Source organism: Oncorhynchus gorbuscha, unplaced genomic scaffold, assembly GCF_021184085.1.
Source record: "Oncorhynchus gorbuscha isolate QuinsamMale2020 ecotype Even-year unplaced genomic scaffold, OgorEven_v1.0 Un_scaffold_1678, whole genome shotgun sequence".
In the NCBI taxonomy this organism is placed as follows: Eukaryota; Metazoa; Chordata; class Actinopteri; order Salmoniformes; family Salmonidae; genus Oncorhynchus; species Oncorhynchus gorbuscha.
The window spans coordinates 50,001-74,863 of record NW_025746386.1 but is presented as its reverse complement, the minus strand read 5'-3'; the positions used below and the strand labels follow the sequence as shown (position 1 = coordinate 74,863).

The 24,863-nt window shown below is 44.6% G+C and overlaps 19 non-coding genes across 19 annotated transcripts; all 19 read right to left on the bottom strand.

Annotated features, from left to right (window-relative positions):
* Positions 1 to 798: 798 nt before the first annotated feature.
* Positions 799 to 917, bottom strand: LOC124023810. The gene has a single exon (XR_006836799.1). It is a non-coding gene; the product is annotated as a 5S ribosomal RNA (ribosomal RNA).
* Positions 918 to 2,133: 1,216 nt separating this feature from the next.
* On the bottom strand, positions 2,134 to 2,252 carry LOC124023809. Its single transcript, XR_006836798.1, has one exon. It is a non-coding gene; the product is annotated as a 5S ribosomal RNA (ribosomal RNA).
* A 1,211-nt stretch (positions 2,253 to 3,463) lies between these two features.
* Positions 3,464 to 3,582, bottom strand: LOC124023808. Its single transcript, XR_006836797.1, has one exon. It is a non-coding gene; the product is annotated as a 5S ribosomal RNA (ribosomal RNA).
* Positions 3,583 to 4,801: 1,219 nt separating this feature from the next.
* On the bottom strand, positions 4,802 to 4,920 carry LOC124023807. Its single transcript, XR_006836796.1, has one exon. It is a non-coding gene; the product is annotated as a 5S ribosomal RNA (ribosomal RNA).
* A 1,216-nt stretch (positions 4,921 to 6,136) lies between these two features.
* Positions 6,137 to 6,255, bottom strand: LOC124023806. Its single transcript, XR_006836795.1, has one exon. It is a non-coding gene; the product is annotated as a 5S ribosomal RNA (ribosomal RNA).
* A 1,209-nt stretch (positions 6,256 to 7,464) lies between these two features.
* LOC124023804 lies at positions 7,465 to 7,583 on the bottom strand. Its single transcript, XR_006836792.1, has one exon. It is a non-coding gene; the product is annotated as a 5S ribosomal RNA (ribosomal RNA).
* Positions 7,584 to 8,785: 1,202 nt separating this feature from the next.
* LOC124023803 lies at positions 8,786 to 8,904 on the bottom strand. Its single transcript, XR_006836791.1, has one exon. It is a non-coding gene; the product is annotated as a 5S ribosomal RNA (ribosomal RNA).
* Positions 8,905 to 10,111: 1,207 nt separating this feature from the next.
* LOC124023802 lies at positions 10,112 to 10,230 on the bottom strand. Its single transcript, XR_006836790.1, has one exon. It is a non-coding gene; the product is annotated as a 5S ribosomal RNA (ribosomal RNA).
* A 1,211-nt stretch (positions 10,231 to 11,441) lies between these two features.
* Positions 11,442 to 11,560, bottom strand: LOC124023801. Its single transcript, XR_006836789.1, has one exon. It is a non-coding gene; the product is annotated as a 5S ribosomal RNA (ribosomal RNA).
* Positions 11,561 to 12,768: 1,208 nt separating this feature from the next.
* On the bottom strand, positions 12,769 to 12,887 carry LOC124023799. The gene has a single exon (XR_006836788.1). It is a non-coding gene; the product is annotated as a 5S ribosomal RNA (ribosomal RNA).
* A 1,213-nt stretch (positions 12,888 to 14,100) lies between these two features.
* On the bottom strand, positions 14,101 to 14,219 carry LOC124023798. Its single transcript, XR_006836787.1, has one exon. It is a non-coding gene; the product is annotated as a 5S ribosomal RNA (ribosomal RNA).
* A 1,204-nt stretch (positions 14,220 to 15,423) lies between these two features.
* LOC124023797 lies at positions 15,424 to 15,542 on the bottom strand. The gene has a single exon (XR_006836786.1). It is a non-coding gene; the product is annotated as a 5S ribosomal RNA (ribosomal RNA).
* Positions 15,543 to 16,757: 1,215 nt separating this feature from the next.
* On the bottom strand, positions 16,758 to 16,876 carry LOC124023796. The gene has a single exon (XR_006836785.1). It is a non-coding gene; the product is annotated as a 5S ribosomal RNA (ribosomal RNA).
* Positions 16,877 to 18,085: 1,209 nt separating this feature from the next.
* LOC124023795 lies at positions 18,086 to 18,204 on the bottom strand. The gene has a single exon (XR_006836784.1). It is a non-coding gene; the product is annotated as a 5S ribosomal RNA (ribosomal RNA).
* A 1,213-nt stretch (positions 18,205 to 19,417) lies between these two features.
* Positions 19,418 to 19,536, bottom strand: LOC124023794. The gene has a single exon (XR_006836783.1). It is a non-coding gene; the product is annotated as a 5S ribosomal RNA (ribosomal RNA).
* Positions 19,537 to 20,742: 1,206 nt separating this feature from the next.
* LOC124023792 lies at positions 20,743 to 20,861 on the bottom strand. Its single transcript, XR_006836781.1, has one exon. It is a non-coding gene; the product is annotated as a 5S ribosomal RNA (ribosomal RNA).
* A 1,213-nt stretch (positions 20,862 to 22,074) lies between these two features.
* Positions 22,075 to 22,193, bottom strand: LOC124023791. The gene has a single exon (XR_006836780.1). It is a non-coding gene; the product is annotated as a 5S ribosomal RNA (ribosomal RNA).
* A 1,202-nt stretch (positions 22,194 to 23,395) lies between these two features.
* Positions 23,396 to 23,514, bottom strand: LOC124023790. Its single transcript, XR_006836779.1, has one exon. It is a non-coding gene; the product is annotated as a 5S ribosomal RNA (ribosomal RNA).
* Positions 23,515 to 24,725: 1,211 nt separating this feature from the next.
* LOC124023789 lies at positions 24,726 to 24,844 on the bottom strand. Its single transcript, XR_006836778.1, has one exon. It is a non-coding gene; the product is annotated as a 5S ribosomal RNA (ribosomal RNA).
* Positions 24,845 to 24,863: the final 19 nt, after the last annotated feature.

Genomic DNA, 24,863 nt, shown 5'->3' with positions numbered 1-24,863 from the left:
AAACGGCACAGGACTGCCCAGTTTCTGTGCGCATGCGAGCGGAGCGCTACACTTTGTGTAGCCGTTAGCGATGAGGCTAATGATGACCTTCTTCTGGTAGAGAAGGAAAGGCTTCCCACAAAAACCTTCTCAATGAAATGTTAACTGCAAAGTAGCCTATGCCAGCTTGGCAGAATTATATCATCATTATTTGCATCAATCCAGTGGCCATTTGTTTTGCAAACTCCGCAATCACATGAGAGCTACAGCAACACTGCTTAACCAAACAAATGTCTCTTCCTGGCGCACACTTGTGTAAAGGGTAACTACACCCCAAAATCGATATGTCTTCAATTTTTCCCAGACCTCAAAAGTGGTCTCCTGCTAGGGTTTTAAACGTTGTCGTGGACATAGAACATCCAATCGTGTTATATTTCGATTAAAAGGGTGTGCTTTTGAGAGCGAAAACCTGGAGAAGCAGGGATAAACGGCCAACCGGGAAATGTAAACGGAGAAGAGGGGGAGTAATTGTTTATTTAAAAAAAAAAAAAAATGGGGGGGTTTCAGGCAAAACATTGAAGGGATTTTACAGGGCCCTAATGGACGACAGACATTGACAGTCTCCGAGCCTAAAAACAAATGCTGAATGTAGTGCCTACATTTCGAGGGAAACGCACTGTCCATGATTGGATTTGATCAGGGCAGGGCAGCACTAACAAACTGCATGTAGTCCAATAAAAAGACACAACATTATTAGGGCGATAAATAAAAGGCAGTTGCTCCACGCATGACATAAGAGTACCCTCTACTGGAGCAAAAAGCTTACAGCACCTGGTATTCCCAGGCGGTCTCCCATCCAAGTACTAACCAGGCCCGACCCTGCTTAGCTTCCGAGATCGGACGAGATCGGGCGTATTCAGGCTGGTATGGCCGTAAGCGAAGGGAACTCTCTTGGTACACTATATAAAGTCAATGTGCCGCTTATTCATCAGGAGACAGAGAACTGTCCACGTTGTGACACACTGACAAAGCTCAAACCTTGCTTACATTTCCAGACCATATATTTCACTCTTGTGGGGTGGGGTGGGGTGGGGTGGGGGGGGAAGAGGGCATATCCTGTGTTCACACTTATGACAACTTCATGGACTATATAATACGGCGCGCCCGCACGGAATCACGGAATCCAGACTTTAAACCGAAATTCAACAATATTCAAAAATGTTTTGAACTAAGGAGGAAATCAACTAAATCCTTTCAACTTGTTAGAAAATGCATTCATTTGCCCAAGTGAATCATTAGACATCAACAAAATGCATCAGTGATTCGTATTTCCACCCAACTTTCAGAAACGGCACAGGACTGCCCAGTTTCTGTGCGCATGCGAGCGGAGCGCTACACTTTGTGTAGCCGTTAGCGATGAGGCTAATGATGACCTTCTTCTGGTAGAGAAGGAAAGGCTTCCCACAAAAACCTTCTCAATGAAATGTTAACTGCAAAGTAGCCTATGCCAGCTTGGCAGAATTATATCATCATTATTTGCATCAATCCAGTGGCCATTTGTTTTGCAAACTCCGCAATCACATGAGAGCTACAGCAACACTGCTTAACCAAACAAATGTCTCTTCCTGGCGCACACTTGCGTGTAAAGGGTAACTACACCCCAAAATCGATATGTCTTCAATTTTTCCCAGACCTCAAAAGTGGTCTCCTGCTAGGGTTTTAAACGTTGTCGTGGACATAGAACATCCAATCGTGTTATATTTCGATTAAAAGGGTGTGCTTTTGAGAGCGAAAACCTGGAGAAGCAGGGATAAACGGCCAACCGGGAAATGTAAACGGAGAAGAGGGGGAGTAATTGTTTATTAAAAAAAAAAAAAATTTTGGGGGGGGGGGGGGTTTCAGGCAAAACATTGAAGGGATTTTACAGGGCCCTAATGGACGACAGACATTGACAGTCTCCGAGCCTAAAAACAAATGCTGAATGTAGTGCCTACATTTCGAGGGAAACGCACTGTCCATGATTGGATTTGATCAGGGCAGGGCAGCACTAACAAACTGCATGTAGTCCAATAAAAAGACACAACATTATTAGGGCGATAAATAAAAGGCAGTTGCTCCACGCATGACATAAGAGTACCCTCTACTGGAGCAAAAAGCTTACAGCACCTGGTATTCCCAGGCGGTCTCCCATCCAAGTACTAACCAGGCCCGACCCTGCTTAGCTTCCGAGATCGGACGAGATCGGGCGTATTCAGGCTGGTATGGCCGTAAGCGAAGGGAACTCTCTTGGTACACTATATAAAGTCAATGTGCCGCTTATTCATCAGGAGACAGAGAACTGTCCACGTTGTGACACACTGACAAAGCTCAAACCTTGCTTACATTTCCAGACCATATATTTCACTCTTGTGGGGTGGGGTGGGGGGGGAAGAGGGCATATCCTGTGTTCACACTTATGACAACTTCATGGACTATATAATACGGCGCGCCCGCACGGAATCACGGAATCCAGACTTTAAACCGAAATTCAACAATATTCAAAAATGTTTTGAACTAAGGAGGAAATCAACTAAATCCTTTCAACTTGTTAGAAAATGCATTCATTTGCCCAAGTGAATCATTAGACATCAACAAAATGCATCAGTGATTCGTATTTCCACCCAACTTTCAGAAACGGCACAGGACTGCCCAGTTTCTGTGCGCATGCGAGCGGAGCGCTACACTTTGTGTAGCCGTTAGCGATGAGGCTAATGATGACCTTCTTCTGGTAGAGAAGGAAAGGCTTCCCACAAAAACCTTCTCAATGAAATGTTAACTGCAAAAGCCTATGCCAGCTTGGCAGAATTATATCATCATTATTTGCATCAATCCAGTGGCCATTTGTTTTGCAAACTCCGCAATCACATGAGAGCTACAGCAACACTGCTTAACCAAACAAATGTCTCTTCCTGGCGCACACTTGCGTGTAAAGGGTAACTACACCCCAAAATCGATATGTCTTCAATTTTTCCCAGACCTCAAAAGTGGTCTCCTGCTAGGGTTTTAAACGTTGTCGTGGACATAGAACATCCAATCGTGTTATATTTCGATTAAAAGGGTGTGCTTTTGAGAGCGAAAACCTGGAGAAGCAGGGATAAACGGCCAACCGGGAAATGTAAACGGAGAAGAGGGGGAGTAATTGTTTATTTAAAAAAATTTTTTTTTTGGGGGGGGGGGGGGGGGGGGGTTTCAGGCAAAACATTGAAGGGATTTTACAGGGCCCTAATGGACGACAGACATTGACAGTCTCCGAGCCTAAAAACAAATGCTGAATGTAGTGCCTACATTTCGAGGGAAACGCACTGTCCATGATTGGATTTGATCAGGGCAGGGCAGCACTAACAAACTGCATGTAGTCCAATAAAAAGACACAACATTATTAGGGCGATAAATAAAAGGCAGTTGCTCCACGCATGACATAAGAGTACCCTCTACTGGAGCAAAAAGCTTACAGCACCTGGTATTCCCAGGCGGTCTCCCATCCAAGTACTAACCAGGCCCGACCCTGCTTAGCTTCCGAGATCGGACGAGATCGGGCGTATTCAGGCTGGTATGGCCGTAAGCGAAGGGAACTCTCTTGGTACACTATATAAAGTCAATGTGCCGCTTATTCATCAGGAGACAGAGAACTGTCCACGTTGTGACACACTGACAAAGCTCAAACCTTGCTTACATTTCCAGACCATATATTTCACTCTTGTGGGGTGGGGTGGGGTGGGGGGGGGGGGGAAGAGGGCATATCCTGTGTTCACACTTATGACAACTTCATGGACTATATAATACGGCGCGCCCACACGGAATCACGGAATCCAGACTTTAAACCGAAATTCAACAATATTCAAAAATGTTTTGAACTAAGGAGGAAATCAACTAAATCCTTTCAACTTGTTAGAAAATGCATTCATTTGCCCAAGTGAATCATTAGACATCAACAAAATGCATCAGTGATTCGTATTTCCACCCAACTTTCAGAAACGGCACAGGACTGCCCAGTTTCTGTGCGCATGCGAGCGGAGCGCTACACTTTGTGTAGCCGTTAGCGATGAGGCTAATGATGACCTTCTTCTGGTAGAGAAGGAAAGGCTTCCCACAAAAACCTTCTCAATGAAATGTTAACTGCAAAGTAGCCTATGCCAGCTTGGCAGAATTATATCATCATTATTTGCATCAATCCAGTGGCCATTTGTTTTGCAAACTCCGCAATCACATGAGAGCTACAGCAACACTGCTTAACCAAACAAATGTCTCTTCCTGGCGCACACTTGCGTGTAAAGGGTAACTACACCCCAAAATCGATATGTCTTCAATTTTTCCCAGACCTCAAAAGTGGTCTCCTGCTAGGGTTTTAAACGTTGTCGTGGACATAGAACATCCAATCGTGTTATATTTCGATTAAAAGGGTGTGCTTTTGAGAGCGAAAACCTGGAGAAGCAGGGATAAACGGCCAACCGGGAAATGTAAACGGAGAAGAGGGGGAGTAATTGTTTATTTAAAAAAAAAAAAAAAAAAAATGGGGGGGGGGGGGTTTCAGGCAAAACATTGAAGGGATTTTACAGGGCCCTAATGGACGACAGACATTGACAGTCTCCGAGCCTAAAAACAAATGCTGAATGTAGTGCCTACATTTCGAGGGAAACGCACTGTCCATGATTGGATTTGATCAGGGCAGGGCAGCACTAACAAACTGCATGTAGTCCAATAAAAAGACACAACATTATTAGGGCGATAAATAAAAGGCAGTTGCTCCACGCATGACATAAGAGTACCCTCTACTGGAGCAAAAAGCTTACAGCACCTGGTATTCCCAGGCGGTCTCCCATCCAAGTACTAACCAGGCCCGACCCTGCTTAGCTTCCGAGATCGGACGAGATCGGGCGTATTCAGGCTGGTATGGCCGTAAGCGAAGGGAACTCTCTTGGTACACTATATAAAGTCAATGTGCCGCTTATTCATCAGGAGACAGAGAACTGTCCACGTTGTGACACACTGACAAAGCTCAAACCTTGCTTACATTTCCAGACCATATATTTCACTCTTGTGGGGTGGGGTGGGGTGGGGTGGGGGGGGAGAGGGCATATCCTGTGTTCACACTTATGACAACTTCATGGACTATATAATACGGCGCGCCCACACGGAATCACGGAATCCAGACTTTAAACCGAAATTCAACAATATTCAAAAATGTTTTGAACTAAGGAGGAAATCAACTAAATCCTTTCAACTTGTTAGAAAATGCATTCATTTGCCCAAGTGAATCATTAGACATCAACAAAATGCATCAGTGATTCGTATTTCCACCCAACTTTCAGAAACGGCACAGGACTGCCCAGTTTCTGTGCGCATGCGAGCGGAGCGCTACACTTTGTGTAGCCGTTAGCGATGAGGCTAATGATGACCTTCTTCTGGTAGAGAAGGAAAGGCTTCCCACAAAAACCTTCTCAATGAAATGTTAACTGCAAAGTAGCCTATGCCAGCTTGGCAGAATTATATCATCATTATTTGCATCAATCCAGTGGCCATTTGTTTTGCAAACTCCGCAATCACATGAGAGCTACAGCAACACTGCTTAACCAAACAAATGTCTCTTCCTGGCGCACACTTGCGTGTAAAGGGTAACTACACCCCAAAATCGATATGTCTTCAATTTTTCCCAGACCTCAAAAGTGGTCTCCTGCTAGGGTTTTAAACGTTGTCGTGGACATAGAACATCCAATCGTGTTATATTTCGATTAAAAGGGTGTGCTTTTGAGAGCGAAAACCTGGAGAAGCAGGGATAAACGGCCAACCGGGAAATGTAAACGGAGAAGAGGGGGAGTAATTGTTTATTTAAAAAAAAAAAAAAAAAAAATGGGGGGGGGGGTTTCAGGCAAAACATTGAAGGGATTTTACAGGGCCCTAATGGACGACAGACATTGACAGTCTCCGAGCCTAAAAACAAATGCTGAATGTAGTGCCTACATTTCGAGGGAAACGCACTGTCCATGATTGGATTTGATCAGGGCAGGGCAGCACTAACAAACTGCATGTAGTCCAATAAAAAGACACAACATTATTAGGGCGATAAATAAAAGGCAGTTGCTCCACGCATGACATAAGAGTACCCTCTACTGGAGCAAAAAGCTTACAGCACCTGGTATTCCCAGGCGGTCTCCCATCCAAGTACTAACCAGGCCCGACCCTGCTTAGCTTCCGAGATCGGACGAGATCGGGCGTATTCAGGCTGGTATGGCCGTAAGCGAAGGGAACTCTCTTGGTACACTATATAAAGTCAATGTGCCGCTTATTCATCAGGAGACAGAGAACTGTCCACGTTGTGACACACTGACAAAGCTCAAACCTTGCTTACATTTCCAGACCATATATTTCACTCTTGTGGGGTGGGGTGGGGTGGGGTGGGGGGGGAGAGGGCATATCCTGTGTTCACACTTATGACAACTTCATGGACTATATAATACGGCGCGCCCACACGGAATCACGGAATCCAGACTTTAAACCGAAATTCAACAATATTCAAAAATGTTTTGAACTAAGGAGGAAATCAACTAAATCCTTTCAACTTGTTAGAAAATGCATTCATTTGCCCAAGTGAATCATTAGACATCAACAAAATGCATCAGTGATTCGTATTTCCACCCAACTTTCAGAAACGGCACAGGACTGCCCAGTTTCTGTGCGCATGCGAGCGGAGCGCTACACTTTGTGTAGCCGTTAGCGATGAGGCTAATGATGACCTTCTTCTGGTAGAGAAGGAAAGGCTTCCCACAAAAACCTTCTCAATGAAATGTTAACTGCAAAGTAGCCTATGCCAGCTTGGCAGAATTATATCATCATTATTTGCATCAATCCAGTGGCCATTTGTTTTGCAAACTCCGCAATCACATGAGAGCTACAGCAACACTGCTTAACCAAACAAATGTCTCTTCCTGGCGCACACTTGCGTGTAAAGGGTAACTACACCCCAAAATCGATATGTCTTCAATTTTTCCCAGACCTCAAAAGTGGTCTCCTGCTAGGGTTTTAAACGTTGTCGTGGACATAGAACATCCAATCGTGTTATATTTCGATTAAAAGGGTGTGCTTTTGAGAGCGAAAACCTGGAGAAGCAGGGATAAACGGCCAACCGGGAAATGTAAACGGAGAAGAGGGGGAGTAATTGTTTATTTAAAAAAAAAAAAAAAAAATGGGGGGTTTCAGGCAAAACATTGAAGGGATTTTACAGGGCCCTAATGGACGACAGACATTGACAGTCTCCGAGCCTAAAAACAAATGCTGAATGTAGTGCCTACATTTCGAGGGAAACGCACTGTCCATGATTGGATTTGATCAGGGCAGGGCAGCACTAACAAACTGCATGTAGTCCAATAAAAAGACACAACATTATTAGGGCGATAAATAAAAGGCAGTTGCTCCACGCATGACATAAGAGTACCCTCTACTGGAGCAAAAAGCTTACAGCACCTGGTATTCCCAGGCGGTCTCCCATCCAAGTACTAACCAGGCCCGACCCTGCTTAGCTTCCGAGATCGGACGAGATCGGGCGTATTCAGGCTGGTATGGCCGTAAGCGAAGGGAACTCTCTTGGTACACTATATAAAGTCAATGTGCCGCTTATTCATCAGGAGACAGAGAACTGTCCACGTTGTGACACACTGACAAAGCTCAAACCTTGCTTACATTTCCAGACCATATATTTCACTCTTTGTGGGGTGGGGTGGGGGTGGGGGGAGAGGGCATATCCTGTGTTCACACTTATGACAACTTCATGGACTATATAATACGGCGCGCCCACACGGAATCACGGAATCCAGACTTTAAACCGAAATTCAACAATATTCAAAAATGTTTTGAACTAAGGAGGAAATCAACTAAATCCTTTCAACTTGTTAGAAAATGCATTCATTTGCCCAAGTGAATCATTAGACATCAACAAAATGCATCAGTGATTCGTATTTCCACCCAACTTTCAGAAACGGCACAGGACTGCCCAGTTTCTGTGCGCATGCGAGCGGAGCGCTACACTTTGTGTAGCCGTTAGCGATGAGGCTAATGATGACCTTCTTCTGGTAGAGAAGGAAAGGCTTCCCACAAAAACCTTCTCAATGAAATGTTAACTGCAAAGTAGCCTATGCCAGCTTGGCAGAATTATATCATCATTATTTGCATCAATCCAGTGGCCATTTGTTTTGCAAACTCCGCAATCACATGAGAGCTACAGCAACACTGCTTAACCAAACAAATGTCTCTTCCTGGCGCACACTTGCGTGTAAAGGGTAACTACACCCCAAAATCGATATGTCTTCAATTTTTCCCAGACCTCAAAAGTGGTCTCCTGCTAGGGTTTTAAACGTTGTCGTGGACATAGAACATCCAATCGTGTTATATTTCGATTAAAAGGGTGTGCTTTTGAGAGCGAAAACCTGGAGAAGCAGGGATAAACGGCCAACCGGGAAATGTAAACGGAGAAGAGGGGGAGTAATTGTTTATTTAAAAAAAAAAAAAAATGGGGGGGTTTCAGGCAAAACATTGAAGGGATTTTACAGGGCCCTAATGGACGACAGACATTGACAGTCTCCGAGCCTAAAAACAAATGCTGAATGTAGTGCCTACATTTCGAGGGAAACGCACTGTCCATGATTGGATTTGATCAGGGCAGGGCAGCACTAACAAACTGCATGTAGTCCAATAAAAAGACACAACATTATTAGGGCGATAAATAAAAGGCAGTTGCTCCACGCATGACATAAGAGTACCCTCTACTGGAGCAAAAAGCTTACAGCACCTGGTATTCCCAGGCGGTCTCCCATCCAAGTACTAACCAGGCCCGACCCTGCTTAGCTTCCGAGATCGGACGAGATCGGGCGTATTCAGGCTGGTATGGCCGTAAGCGAAGGGAACTCTCTTGGTACACTATATAAAGTCAATGTGCCGCTTATTCATCAGGAGACAGAGAACTGTCCACGTTGTGACACACTGACAAAGCTCAAACCTTGCTTACATTTCCAGACCATATATTTCACTCTTGTGGGGTGGGGTGGGGTGGGGTGGGGGGGGAGAGGGCATATCCTGTGTTCACACTTATGACAACTTCATGGACTATATAATACGGCGCGCCCACACGGAATCACGGAATCCAGACTTTAAACCGAAATTCAACAATATTCAAAAATGTTTTGAACTAAGGAGGAAATCAACTAAATCCTTTCAACTTGTTAGAAAATGCATTCATTTGCCCAAGTGAATCATTAGACATCAACAAAATGCATCAGTGATTCGTATTTCCACCCAACTTTCAGAAACGGCACAGGACTGCCCAGTTTCTGTGCGCATGCGAGCGGAGCGCTACACTTTGTGTAGCCGTTAGCGATGAGGCTAATGATGACCTTCTTCTGGTAGAGAAGGAAAGGCTTCCCACAAAAACCTTCTCAATGAAATGTTAACTGCAAAGTAGCCTATGCCAGCTTGGCAGAATTATATCATCATTATTTGCATCAATCCAGTGGCCATTTGTTTTGCAAACTCCGCAATCACATGAGAGCTACAGCAACACTGCTTAACCAAACAAATGTCTCTTCCTGGCGCACACTTGCGTGTAAAGGGTAACTACACCCCAAAATCGATATGTCTTCAATTTTTCCCAGACCTCAAAAGTGGTCTCCTGCTAGGGTTTTAAACGTTGTCGTGGACATAGAACATCCAATCGTGTTATATTTCGATTAAAAGGGTGTGCTTTTGAGAGCGAAAACCTGGAGAAGCAGGGATAAACGGCCAACCGGGAAATGTAAACGGAGAAGAGGGGGAGTAATTGTTTATTTAAAAAAAAAAAGGGGGGGGGGGGTTTCAGGCAAAACATTGAAGGGATTTTACAGGGCCCTAATGGACGACAGACATTGACAGTCTCCGAGCCTAAAAACAAATGCTGAATGTAGTGCCTACATTTCGAGGGAAACGCACTGTCCATGATTGGATTTGATCAGGGCAGGGCAGCACTAACAAACTGCATGTAGTCCAATAAAAAGACACAACATTATTAGGGCGATAAATAAAAGGCAGTTGCTCCACGCATGACGTAAGAGTACCCTCTACTGGAGCAAAAAGCTTACAGCACCTGGTATTCCCAGGCGGTCTCCCATCCAAGTACTAACCAGGCCCGACCCTGCTTAGCTTCCGAGATCGGACGAGATCGGGCGTATTCAGGCTGGTATGGCCGTAAGCGAAGGGAACTCTCTTGGTACACTATATAAAGTCAATGTGCCGCTTATTCATCAGGAGACAGAGAACTGTCCACGTTGTGACACACTGACAAAGCTCAAACCTTGCTTACATTTCCAGACCATATATTTCACTCTTTGTGGGGTGGGGTGGGGGGGGGGAAGAGGGCATATCCTGTGTTCACACTTATGACAACTTCATGGACTATATAATACGGCGCGCCCGCACGGAATCACGGAATCCAGACTTTAAACCGAAATTCAACAATATTCAAAAATGTTTTGAACTAAGGAGGAAATCAACTAAATCCTTTCAACTTGTTAGAAAATGCATTCATTTGCCCAAGTGAATCATTAGACATCAACAAAATGCATCAGTGATTCGTATTTCCACCCAACTTTCAGAAACGGCACAGGACTGCCCAGTTTCTGTGCGCATGCGAGCGGAGCGCTACACTTTGTGTAGCCGTTAGCGATGAGGCTAATGATGACCTTCTTCTGGTAGAGAAGGAAAGGCTTCCCACAAAAACCTTCTCAATGAAATGTTAACTGCAAAGTAGCCTATGCCAGCTTGGCAGAATTATATCATCATTATTTGCATCAATCCAGTGGCCATTTGTTTTGCAAACTCCGCAATCACATGAGAGCTACAGCAACACTGCTTAACCAAACAAATGTCTCTTCCTGGCGCACACTTGCGTGTAAAGGGTAACTACACCCCAAAATCGATATGTCTTCAATTTTTCCCAGACCTCAAAAGTGGTCTCCTGCTAGGGTTTTAAACGTTGTCGTGGACATAGAACATCCAATCGTGTTATATTTCGATTAAAAGGGTGTGCTTTTGAGAGCGAAAACCTGGAGAAGCAGGGATAAACGGCCAACCGGGAAATGTAAACGGAGAAGAGGGGGAGTAATTGTTTATTTAAAAAAAAAAAAAAAAAATGGGGGGGGGGGGGGTTTCAGGCAAAACATTGAAGGGATTTTACAGGGCCCTAATGGACGACAGACATTGACAGTCTCCGAGCCTAAAAACAAATGCTGAATGTAGTGCCTACATTTCGAGGGAAACGCACTGTCCATGATTGGATTTGATCAGGGCAGGGCAGCACTAACAAACTGCATGTAGTCCAATAAAAAGACACAACATTATTAGGGCGATAAATAAAAGGCAGTTGCTCCACGCATGACATAAGAGTACCCTCTACTGGAGCAAAAAGCTTACAGCACCTGGTATTCCCAGGCGGTCTCCCATCCAAGTACTAACCAGGCCCGACCCTGCTTAGCTTCCGAGATCGGACGAGATCGGGCGTATTCAGGCTGGTATGGCCGTAAGCGAAGGGAACTCTCTTGGTACACTATATAAAGTCAATGTGCCGCTTATTCATCAGGAGACAGAGAACTGTCCACGTTGTGACACACTGACAAAGCTCAAACCTTGCTTACATTTCCAGACCATATATTTCACTCTTTGGGGTGGGGTGGGGTGGGGGGGGGGGGGAGAGGGCATATCCTGTGTTCACACTTATGACAACTTCATGGACTATATAATACGGCGCGCCCACACGGAATCACGGAATCCAGACTTTAAACCGAAATTCAACAATATTCAAAAATGTTTTGAACTAAGGAGGAAATCAACTAAATCCTTTCAACTTGTTAGAAAATGCATTCATTTGCCCAAGTGAATCATTAGACATCAACAAAATGCATCAGTGATTCGTATTTCCACCCAACTTTCAGAAACGGCACAGGACTGCCCAGTTTCTGTGCGCATGCGAGCGGAGCGCTACACTTTGTGTAGCCGTTAGCGATGAGGCTAATGATGACCTTCTTCTGGTAGAGAAGGAAAGGCTTCCCACAAAAACCTTCTCAATGAAATGTTAACTGCAAAGTAGCCTATGCCAGCTTGGCAGAATTATATCATCATTATTTGCATCAATCCAGTGGCCATTTGTTTTGCAAACTCCGCAATCACATGAGAGCTACAGCAACACTGCTTAACCAAACAAATGTCTCTTCCTGGCGCACACTTGCGTGTAAAGGGTAACTACACCCCAAAATCGATATGTCTTCAATTTTTCCCAGACCTCAAAAGTGGTCTCCTGCTAGGGTTTTAAACGTTGTCGTGGACATAGAACATCCAATCGTGTTATATTTCGATTAAAAGGGTGTGCTTTTGAGAGCGAAAACCTGGAGAAGCAGGGATAAACGGCCAACCGGGAAATGTAAACGGAGAAGAGGGGGAGTAATTGTTTATTTAAAAAAAAAAAATGGGGGGGGGGGGTTTCAGGCAAAACATTGAAGGGATTTTACAGGGCCCTAATGGACGACAGACATTGACAGTCTCCGAGCCTAAAAACAAATGCTGAATGTAGTGCCTACATTTCGAGGGAAACGCACTGTCCATGATTGGATTTGATCAGGGCAGGGCAGCACTAACAAACTGCATGTAGTCCAATAAAAAGACACAACATTATTAGGGCGATAAATAAAAGGCAGTTGCTCCACGCATGACATAAGAGTACCCTCTACTGGAGCAAAAAGCTTACAGCACCTGGTATTCCCAGGCGGTCTCCCATCCAAGTACTAACCAGGCCCGACCCTGCTTAGCTTCCGAGATCGGACGAGATCGGGCGTATTCAGGCTGGTATGGCCGTAAGCGAAGGGAACTCTCTTGGTACACTATATAAAGTCAATGTGCCGCTTATTCATCAGGAGACAGAGAACTGTCCACGTTGTGACACACTGACAAAGCTCAAACCTTGCTTACATTTCCAGACCATATATTTCACTCTTGTGGGGTGGGGTGGGGTGGGGTGGGGGGGGAGAGGGCATATCCTGTGTTCACACTTATGACAACTTCATGGACTATATAATACGGCGCGCCCACACGGAATCACGGAATCCAGACTTTAAACCGAAATTCAACAATATTCAAAAATGTTTTGAACTAAGGAGGAAATCAACTAAATCCTTTCAACTTGTTAGAAAATGCATTCATTTGCCCAAGTGAATCATTAGACATCAACAAAATGCATCAGTGATTCGTATTTCCACCCAACTTTCAGAAACGGCACAGGACTGCCCAGTTTCTGTGCGCATGCGAGCGGAGCGCTACACTTTGTGTAGCCGTTAGCGATGAGGCTAATGATGACCTTCTTCTGGTAGAGAAGGAAAGGCTTCCCACAAAAACCTTCTCAATGAAATGTTAACTGCAAAGTAGCCTATGCCAGCTTGGCAGAATTATATCATCATTATTTGCATCAATCCAGTGGCCATTTGTTTTGCAAACTCCGCAATCACATGAGAGCTACAGCAACACTGCTTAACCAAACAAATGTCTCTTCCTGGCGCACACTTGCGTGTAAAGGGTAACTACACCCCAAAATCGATATGTCTTCAATTTTTCCCAGACCTCAAAAGTGGTCTCCTGCTAGGGTTTTAAACGTTGTCGTGGACATAGAACATCCAATCGTGTTATATTTCGATTAAAAGGGTGTGCTTTTGAGAGCGAAAACCTGGAGAAGCAGGGATAAACGGCCAACCGGGAAATGTAAACGGAGAAGAGGGGGAGTAATTGTTTATTAAAAAAAAAAAAAAAAAAATGGGGGGGGGGTTTCAGGCAAAACATTGAAGGGATTTTACAGGGCCCTAATGGACGACAGACATTGACAGTCTCCGAGCCTAAAAACAAATGCTGAATGTAGTGCCTACATTTCGAGGGAAACGCACTGTCCATGATTGGATTTGATCAGGGCAGGGCAGCACTAACAAACTGCATGTAGTCCAATAAAAAGACACAACATTATTAGGGCGATAAATAAAAGGCAGTTGCTCCACGCATGACGTAAGAGTACCCTCTACTGGAGCAAAAAGCTTACAGCACCTGGTATTCCCAGGCGGTCTCCCATCCAAGTACTAACCAGGCCCGACCCTGCTTAGCTTCCGAGATCGGACGAGATCGGGCGTATTCAGGCTGGTATGGCCGTAAGCGAAGGGAACTCTCTTGGTACACTATATAAAGTCAATGTGCCGCTTATTCATCAGGAGACAGAGAACTGTCCACGTTGTGACACACTGACAAAGCTCAAACCTTGCTTACATTTCCAGACCATATATTTCACTCTTGTGGGGTGGGGTGGGGGGGGAAGAGGGCATATCCTGTGTTCACACTTATGACAACTTCATGGACTATATAATACGGCGCGCCCGCACGGAATCACGGAATCCAGACTTTAAACCGAAATTCAACAATATTCAAAAATGTTTTGAACTAAGGAGGAAATCAACTAAATCCTTTCAACTTGTTAGAAAATGCATTCATTTGCCCAAGTGAATCATTAGACATCAACAAAATGCATCAGTGATTCGTATTTCCACCCAACTTTCAGAAACGGCACAGGACTGCCCAGTTTCTGTGCGCATGCGAGCGGAGCGCTACACTTTGTGTAGCCGTTAGCGATGAGGCTAATGATGACCTTCTTCTGGTAGAGAAGGAAAGGCTTCCCACAAAAACCTTCTCAATGAAATGTTAACTGCAAAGTAGCCTATGCCAGCTTGGCAGAATTATATCATCATTATTTGCATCAATCCAGTGGCCATTTGTTTTGCAAACTCCGCAATCACATGAGAGCTACAGCAACACTGCTTAACCAAACAAATGTCTCTTCCTGGCGCACACTTGCGTGTAAAGGGTAACTACACCCCAAAATCGATATGTCTTCAATTTTTCCCAGACCTCAAAAGTGGTCTCCTGCTAGGGTTTTAAACGTTGTCGTGGACATAGAACATCCAATCGTGTTATATTTCGATTAAAAGGGTGTGCTTTTGAGAGCGAAAACCTGGAGAAGCAGGGATAAACGGCCAACCGGGAAATGTAAACGGAGAAGAGGGGGAGTAATTGTTTATTTAAAAAAAAAAAAAAATGGGGGGGGGGGGGTTTCAGGCAAAACATTGAAGGGATTTTACAGGGCCCTAATGGACGACAGACATTGACAGTCTCCGAGCCTAAAAACAAATGCTGAATGTAGTGCCTACATTTCGAGGGAAACGCACTGTCCATGATTGGATTTGATCAGGGCAGGGCAGCACTAACAAACTGCATGTAGTCCAATAAAAAGACACAACATTATTAGGGCGATAAATAAAAGGCAGTTGCTCCACGCATGACATAAGAGTACCCTCTACTGGAGCAAAAAGCTTACAGCACCTGGTATTCCCAGGCGGTCTCCCATCCAAGTACTAACCAGGCCCGACCCTGCTTAGCTTCCGAGATCGGACGAGATCGGGCGTATTCAGGCTGGTATGGCCGTAAGCGAAGGGAACTCTCTTGGTACACTATATAAAGTCAATGTGCCGCTTATTCATCAGGAGACAGAGAACTGTCCACGTTGTGACACACTGACAAAGCTCAAACCTTGCTTACATTTCCAGACCATATATTTCACTCTTGTGGGGTGGGGTGGGGTGGGGGGGGGGGAAGAGGGCATATCCTGTGTTCACACTTATGACAACTTCATGGACTATATAATACGGCGCGCCCACACGGAATCACGGAATCCAGACTTTAAACCGAAATTCAACAATATTCAAAAATGTTTTGAACTAAGGAGGAAATCAACTAAATCCTTTCAACTTGTTAGAAAATGCATTCATTTGCCCAAGTGAATCATTAGACATCAACAAAATGCATCAGTGATTCGTATTTCCACCCAACTTTCAGAAACGGCACAGGACTGCCCAGTTTCTGTGCGCATGCGAGCGGAGCGCTACACTTTGTGTAGCCGTTAGCGATGAGGCTAATGATGACCTTCTTCTGGTAGAGAAGGAAAGGCTTCCCACAAAAACCTTCTCAATGAAATGTTAACTGCAAAGTAGCCTATGCCAGCTTGGCAGAATTATATCATCATTATTTGCATCAATCCAGTGGCCATTTGTTTTGCAAACTCCGCAATCACATGAGAGCTACAGCAACACTGCTTAACCAAACAAATGTCTCTTCCTGGCGCACACTTGCGTGTAAAGGGTAACTACACCCCAAAATCGATATGTCTTCAATTTTTCCCAGACCTCAAAAGTGGTCTCCTGCTAGGGTTTTAAACGTTGTCGTGGACATAGAACATTAATCGTGTTATATTTCGATTAAAAGGGTGTGCTTTTGAGAGCGAAAACCTGGAGAAGCAGGGATAAACGGCCAACCGGGAAATGTAAACGGAGAAGAGGGGGAGTAATTGTTTATTTAAAAAAAAAAAAAAAAAAAAATGGGGGGGGGGGTTTCAGGCAAAACATTGAAGGGATTTTACAGGGCCCTAATGGACGACAGACATTGACAGTCTCCGAGCCTAAAAACAAATGCTGAATGTAGTGCCTACATTTCGAGGGAAACGCACTGTCCATGATTGGATTTGATCAGGGCAGGGCAGCACTAACAAACTGCATGTAGTCCAATAAAAAGACACAACATTATTAGGGCGATAAATAAAAGGCAGTTGCTCCACGCATGACATAAGAGTACCCTCTACTGGAGCAAAAAGCTTACAGCACCTGGTATTCCCAGGCGGTCTCCCATCCAAGTACTAACCAGGCCCGACCCTGCTTAGCTTCCGAGATCGGACGAGATCGGGCGTATTCAGGCTGGTATGGCCGTAAGCGAAGGGAACTCTCTTGGTACACTATATAAAGTCAATGTGCCGCTTATTCATCAGGAGACAGAGAACTGTCCACGTTGTGACACACTGACAAAGCTCAAACCTTGCTTACATTTCCAGACCATATATTTCACTCTTGTGGGGTGGGGTGGGGGGGGGGGGGGGAGAGGGCATATCCTGTGTTCACACTTATGACAACTTCATGGACTATATAATACGGCGCGCCCACACGGAATCACGGAATCCAGACTTTAAACCGAAATTCAACAATATTCAAAAATGTTTTGAACTAAGGAGGAAATCAACTAAATCCTTTCAACTTGTTAGAAAATGCATTCATTTGCCCAAGTGAATCATTAGACATCAACAAAATGCATCAGTGATTCGTATTTCCACCCAACTTTCAGAAACGGCACAGGACTGCCCAGTTTCTGTGCGCATGCGAGCGGAGCGCTACACTTTGTGTAGCCGTTAGCGATGAGGCTAATGATGACCTTCTTCTGGTAGAGAAGGAAAGGCTTCCCACAAAAACCTTCTCAATGAAATGTTAACTGCAAAGTAGCCTATGCCAGCTTGGCAGAATTATATCATCATTATTTGCATCAATCCAGTGGCCATTTGTTTTGCAAACTCCGCAATCACATGAGAGCTACAGCAACACTGCTTAACCAAACAAATGTCTCTTCCTGGCGCACACTTGCGTGTAAAGGGTAACTACACCCCAAAATCGATATGTCTTCAATTTTTCCCAGACCTCAAAAGTGGTCTCCTGCTAGGGTTTTAAACGTTGTCGTGGACATAGAACATCCAATCGTGTTATATTTCGATTAAAAGGGTGTGCTTTTGAGAGCGAAAACCTGGAGAAGCAGGGATAAACGGCCAACCGGGAAATGTAAACGGAGAAGAGGGGGAGTAATTGTTTATTAAAAAAAAAAAAAAAAAAAATGGGGGGGGTTTCAGGCAAAACATTGAAGGGATTTTACAGGGCCCTAATGGACGACAGACATTGACAGTCTCCGAGCCTAAAAACAAATGCTGAATGTAGTGCCTACATTTCGAGGGAAACGCACTGTCCATGATTGGATTTGATCAGGGCAGGGCAGCACTAACAAACTGCATGTAGTCCAATAAAAAGACACAACATTATTAGGGCGATAAATAAAAGGCAGTTGCTCCACGCATGACGTAAGAGTACCCTCTACTGGAGCAAAAAGCTTACAGCACCTGGTATTCCCAGGCGGTCTCCCATCCAAGTACTAACCAGGCCCGACCCTGCTTAGCTTCCGAGATCGGACGAGATCGGGCGTATTCAGGCTGGTATGGCCGTAAGCGAAGGGAACTCTCTTGGTACACTATATAAAGTCAATGTGCCGCTTATTCATCAGGAGACAGAGAACTGTCCACGTTGTGACACACTGACAAAGCTCAAACCTTGCTTACATTTCCAGACCATATATTTCACTCTTGTGGGGGGGGGGGGGGGGGGGGGGGGGGGGAAGAGGGCATATCCTGTGTTCACACTTATGACAACTTCATGGACTATATAATACGGCGCGCCCGCACGGAATCACGGAATCCAGACTTTAAACCGAAATTCAACAATATTCAAAAATGTTTTGAACTAAGGAGGAAATCAACTAAATCCTTTCAACTTGTTAGAAAATGCATTCATTTGCCCAAGTGAATCATTAGACATCAACAAAATGCATCAGTGATTCGTATTTCCACCCAACTTTCAGAAACGGCACAGGACTGCCCAGTTTCTGTGCGCATGCGAGCGGAGCGCTACACTTTGTGTAGCCGTTAGCGATGAGGCTAATGATGACCTTCTTCTGGTAGAGAAGGAAAGGCTTCCCACAAAAACCTTCTCAATGAAATGTTAACTGCAAAGTAGCCTATGCCAGCTTGGCAGAATTATATCATCATTATTTGCATCAATCCAGTGGCCATTTGTTTTGCAAACTCCGCAATCACATGAGAGCTACAGCAACACTGCTTAACCAAACAAATGTCTCTTCCTGGCGCACACTTGCGTGTAAAGGGTAACTACACCCCAAAATCGATATGTCTTCAATTTTTCCCAGACCTCAAAAGTGGTCTCCTGCTAGGGTTTTAAACGTTGTCGTGGACATAGAACATCCAATCGTGTTATATTTCGATTAAAAGGGTGTGCTTTTGAGAGCGAAAACCTGGAGAAGCAGGGATAAACGGCCAACCGGGAAATGTAAACGGAGAAGAGGGGGAGTAATTGTTTATTAAAAAAAAAAAAAAAAAAAATGGGGGGGGTTTCAGGCAAAACATTGAAGGGATTTTACAGGGCCCTAATGGACGACAGACATTGACAGTCTCCGAGCCTAAAAACAAATGCTGAATGTAGTGCCTACATTTCGAGGGAAACGCACTGTCCATGATTGGATTTGATCAGGGCAGGGCAGCACTAACAAACTGCATGTAGTCCAATAAAAAGACACAACATTATTAGGGCGATAAATAAAAGGCAGTTGCTCCACGCATGACATAAGAGTACCCTCTACTGGAGCAAAAAGCTTACAGCACCTGGTATTCCCAGGCGGTCTCCCATCCAAGTACTAACCAGGCCCGACCCTGCTTAGCTTCCGAGATCGGACGAGATCGGGCGTATTCAGGCTGGTATGGCCGTAAGCGAAGGGAACTCTCTTGGTACACTATATAAAGTCAATGTGCCGCTTATTCATCAGGAGACAGAGAACTGTCCACGTTGTGACACACTGACAAAGCTCAAACCTTGCTTACATTTCCAGACCATATATTTCACTCTTGTGGGGTGGGGTGGGGTGGGGGGAAGAGGGCATATCCTGTGTTCACACTTATGACAACTTCATGGACTATATAATACGGCGCGCCCACACGGAATCACGGAATCCAGACTTTAAACCGAAATTCAACAATATTCAAAAATGTTTTGAACTAAGGAGGAAATCAACTAAATCCTTTCAACTTGTTAGAAAATGCATTCATTTGCCCAAGTGAATCATTAGACATCAACAAAATGCATCAGTGATTCGTATTTCCACCCAACTTTCAGAAACGGCACAGGACTGCCCAGTTTCTGTGCGCATGCGAGCGGAGCGCTACACTTTGTGTAGCCGTTAGCGATGAGGCTAATGATGACCTTCTTCTGGTAGAGAAGGAAAGGCTTCCCACAAAAACCTTCTCAATGAAATGTTAACTGCAAAGTAGCCTATGCCAGCTTGGCAGAATTATATCATCATTATTTGCATCAATCCAGTGGCCATTTGTTTTGCAAACTCCGCAATCACATGAGAGCTACAGCAACACTGCTTAACCAAACAAATGTCTCTTCCTGGCGCACACTTGCGTGTAAAGGGTAACTACACCCCAAAATCGATATGTCTTCAATTTTTCCCAGACCTCAAAAGTGGTCTCCTGCTAGGGTTTTAAACGTTGTCGTGGACATAGAACATCCAATCGTGTTATATTTCGATTAAAAGGGTGTGCTTTTGAGAGCGAAAACCTGGAGAAGCAGGGATAAACGGCCAACCGGGAAATGTAAACGGAGAAGAGGGGGAGTAATTGTTTATTTAAAAAAAAAAAAAAAAGGGGGGGGGGGGTTTCAGGCAAAACATTGAAGGGATTTTACAGGGCCCTAATGGACGACAGACATTGACAGTCTCCGAGCCTAAAAACAAATGCTGAATGTAGTGCCTACATTTCGAGGGAAACGCACTGTCCATGATTGGATTTGATCAGGGCAGGGCAGCACTAACAAACTGCATGTAGTCCAATAAAAAGACACAACATTATTAGGGCGATAAATAAAAGGCAGTTGCTCCACGCATGACATAAGAGTACCCTCTACTGGAGCAAAAAGCTTACAGCACCTGGTATTCCCAGGCGGTCTCCCATCCAAGTACTAACCAGGCCCGACCCTGCTTAGCTTCCGAGATCGGACGAGATCGGGCGTATTCAGGCTGGTATGGCCGTAAGCGAAGGGAACTCTCTTGGTACACTATATAAAGTCAATGTGCCGCTTATTCATCAGGAGACAGAGAACTGTCCACGTTGTGACACACTGACAAAGCTCAAACCTTGCTTACATTTCCAGACCATATATTTCACTCTTGTGGGGTGGGGTGGGGTGGGGTGGGGGGAAGAGGGCATATCCTGTGTTCACACTTATGACAACTTCATGGACTATATAATACGGCGCGCCGCACGGAATCACGGAATCCAGACTTTAAACCGAAATTCAACAATATTCAAAAATGTTTTGAACTAAGGAGGAAATCAACTAAATCCTTTCAACTTGTTAGAAAATGCATTCATTTGCCCAAGTGAATCATTAGACATCAACAAAATGCATCAGTGATTCGTATTTCCACCCAACTTTCAGAAACGGCACAGGACTGCCCAGTTTCTGTGCGCATGCGAGCGGAGCGCTACACTTTGTGTAGCCGTTAGCGATGAGGCTAATGATGACCTTCTTCTGGTAGAGAAGGAAAGGCTTCCCACAAAAACCTTCTCAATGAAATGTTAACTGCAAAGTAGCCTATGCCAGCTTGGCAGAATTATATCATCATTATTTGCATCAATCCAGTGGCCATTTGTTTTGCAAACTCCGCAATCACATGAGAGCTACAGCAACACTGCTTAACCAAACAAATGTCTCTTCCTGGCGCACACTTGCGTGTAAAGGGTAACTACACCCCAAAATCGATATGTCTTCAATTTTTCCCAGACCTCAAAAGTGGTCTCCTGCTAGGGTTTTAAACGTTGTCGTGGACATAGAACATCCAATCGTGTTATATTTCGATTAAAAGGGTGTGCTTTTGAGAGCGAAAACCTGGAGAAGCAGGGATAAACGGCCAACCGGGAAATGTAAACGGAGAAGAGGGGGAGTAATTGTTTATTTAAAAAAAAAAAAAAAAAAAATGGGGGGGGGGTTTCAGGCAAAACATTGAAGGGATTTTACAGGGCCCTAATGGACGACAGACATTGACAGTCTCCGAGCCTAAAAACAAATGCTGAATGTAGTGCCTACATTTCGAGGGAAACGCACTGTCCATGATTGGATTTGATCAGGGCAGGGCAGCACTAACAAACTGCATGTAGTCCAATAAAAAGACACAACATTATTAGGGCGATAAATAAAAGGCAGTTGCTCCACGCATGACATAAGAGTACCCTCTACTGGAGCAAAAAGCTTACAGCACCTGGTATTCCCAGGCGGTCTCCCATCCAAGTACTAACCAGGCCCGACCCTGCTTAGCTTCCGAGATCGGACGAGATCGGGCGTATTCAGGCTGGTATGGCCGTAAGCGAAGGGAACTCTCTTGGTACACTATATAAAGTCAATGTGCCGCTTATTCATCAGGAGACAGAGAACTGTCCACGTTGTGACACACTGACAAAGCTCAAACCTTGCTTACATTTCCAGACCATATATTTCACTCTTGTGGGGTGGGGTGGGGTGGGGGGGAAGAGGGCATATCCTGTGTTCACACTTATGACAACTTCATGGACTATATAATACGGCGCGCCCGCACGGAATCACGGAATCCAGACTTTAAACCGAAATTCAACAATATTCAAAAATGTTTTGAACTAAGGAGGAAATCAACTAAATCCTTTCAACTTGTTAGAAAATGCATTCATTTGCCCAAGTGAATCATTAGACATCAACAAAATGCATCAGTGATTCGTATTTCCACCCAACTTTCAGAAACGGCACAGGACTGCCCAGTTTCTGTGCGCATGCGAGCGGAGCGCTACACTTTGTGTAGCCGTTAGCGATGAGGCTAATGATGACCTTCTTCTGGTAGAGAAGGAAAGGCTTCCCACAAAAACCTTCTCAATGAAATGTTAACTGCAAAGTAGCCTATGCCAGCTTGGCAGAATTATATCATCATTATTTGCATCAATCCAGTGGCCATTTGTTTTGCAAACTCCGCAATCACATGAGAGCTACAGCAACACTGCTTAACCAAACAAATGTCTCTTCCTGGCGCACACTTGCGTGTAAAGGGTAACTACACCCCAAAATCGATATGTCTTCAATTTTTCCCAGACCTCAAAAGTGGTCTCCTGCTAGGGTTTTAAACGTTGTCGTGGACATAGAACATCCAATCGTGTTATATTTCGATTAAAAGGGTGTGCTTTTGAGAGCGAAAACCTGGAGAAGCAGGGATAAACGGCCAACCGGGAAATGTAAACGGAGAAGAGGGGGAGTAATTGTTTATTAAAAAAAAAAAAAAAAAATGGGGGTTTCAGGCAAAACATTGAAGGGATTTTACAGGGCCCTAATGGACGACAGACATTGACAGTCTCCGAGCCTAAAAACAAATGCTGAATGTAGTGCCTACATTTCGAGGGAAACGCACTGTCCATGATTGGATTTGATCAGGGCAGGGCAGCACTAACAAACTGCATGTAGTCCAATAAAAAGACACAACATTATTAGGGCGATAAATAAAAGGCAGTTGCTCCACGCATGACATAAGAGTACCCTCTACTGGAGCAAAAAGCTTACAGCACCTGGTATTCCCAGGCGGTCTCCCATCCAAGTACTAACCAGGCCCGACCCTGCTTAGCTTCCGAGATCGGACGAGATCGGGCGTATTCAGGCTGGTATGGCCGTAAGCGAAGGGAACTCTCTTGGTACACTATATAAAGTCAATGTGCCGCTTATTCATCAGGAGACAGAGAACTGTCCACGTTGTGACACACTGACAAAGCTCAAACCTTGCTTACATTTCCAGACCATATATTTCACTCTTGTGGGGTGGGGTGGGGTGGGGGGAAGAGGGCATATCCTGTGTTCACACTTATGACAACTTCATGGACTATATAATACGGCGCGCCCGCACGGAATCACGGAATCCAGACTTTAAACCGAAATTCAACAATATTCAAAAATGTTTTGAACTAAGGAGGAAATCAACTAAATCCTTTCAACTTGTTAGAAAATGCATTCATTTGCCCAAGTGAATCATTAGACATCAACAAAATGCATCAGTGATTCGTATTTCCACCCAACTTTCAGAAACGGCACAGGACTGCCCAGTTTCTGTGCGCATGCGAGCGGAGCGCTACACTTTGTGTAGCCGTTAGCGATGAGGCTAATGATTACCTTCTTCTGGTAGAGAAGGAAAGGCTTCCCACAAAAACCTTCTCAATGAAATGTTAACTGCAAAGTAGCCTATGCCAGCTTGGCAGAATTATATCATCATTATTTGCATCAATCCAGTGGCCATTTGTTTTGCAAACTCCGCAATCACATGAGAGCTACAGCAACACTGCTTAACCAAACAAATGTCTCTTCCTGGCGCACACTTGCGTGTAAAGGGTAACTACACCCCAAAATCGATATGTCTTCAATTTTTCCCAGACCTCAAAAGTGGTCTCCTGCTAGGGTTTTAAACGTTGTCGTGGACATAGAACATCCAATCGTGTTATATTTCGATTAAAAGGGTGTGCTTTTGAGAGCGAAAACCTGGAGAAGCAGGGATAAACGGCCAACCGGGAAATGTAAACGGAGAAGAGGGGGAGTAATTGTTTATTTTTAAATTTTTTTTTTTTTTTTTTTTTTTGGGGGTTTCAGGCAAAACATTGAAGGGATTTTACAGGGCCCTAATGGACGACAGACATTGACAGTCTCCGAGCCTAAAAACAAATGCTGAATGTAGTGCCTACATTTCGAGGGAAACGCACTGTCCATGATTGGATTTGATCAGGGCAGGGCAGCACTAACAAACTGCATGTAGTCCAATAAAAAGACACAACATTATTAGGGCGATAAATAAAAGGCAGTTGCTCCACGCATGACATAAGAGTACCCTCTACTGGAGCAAAAAGCTTACAGCACCTGGTATTCCCAGGCGGTCTCCCATCCAAGTACTAACCAGGCCCGACCCTGCTTAGCTTCCGAGATCGGACGAGATCGGGCGTATTCAGGCTGGTATGGCCGTAAGCGAAGGGAACTCTCTTGGTA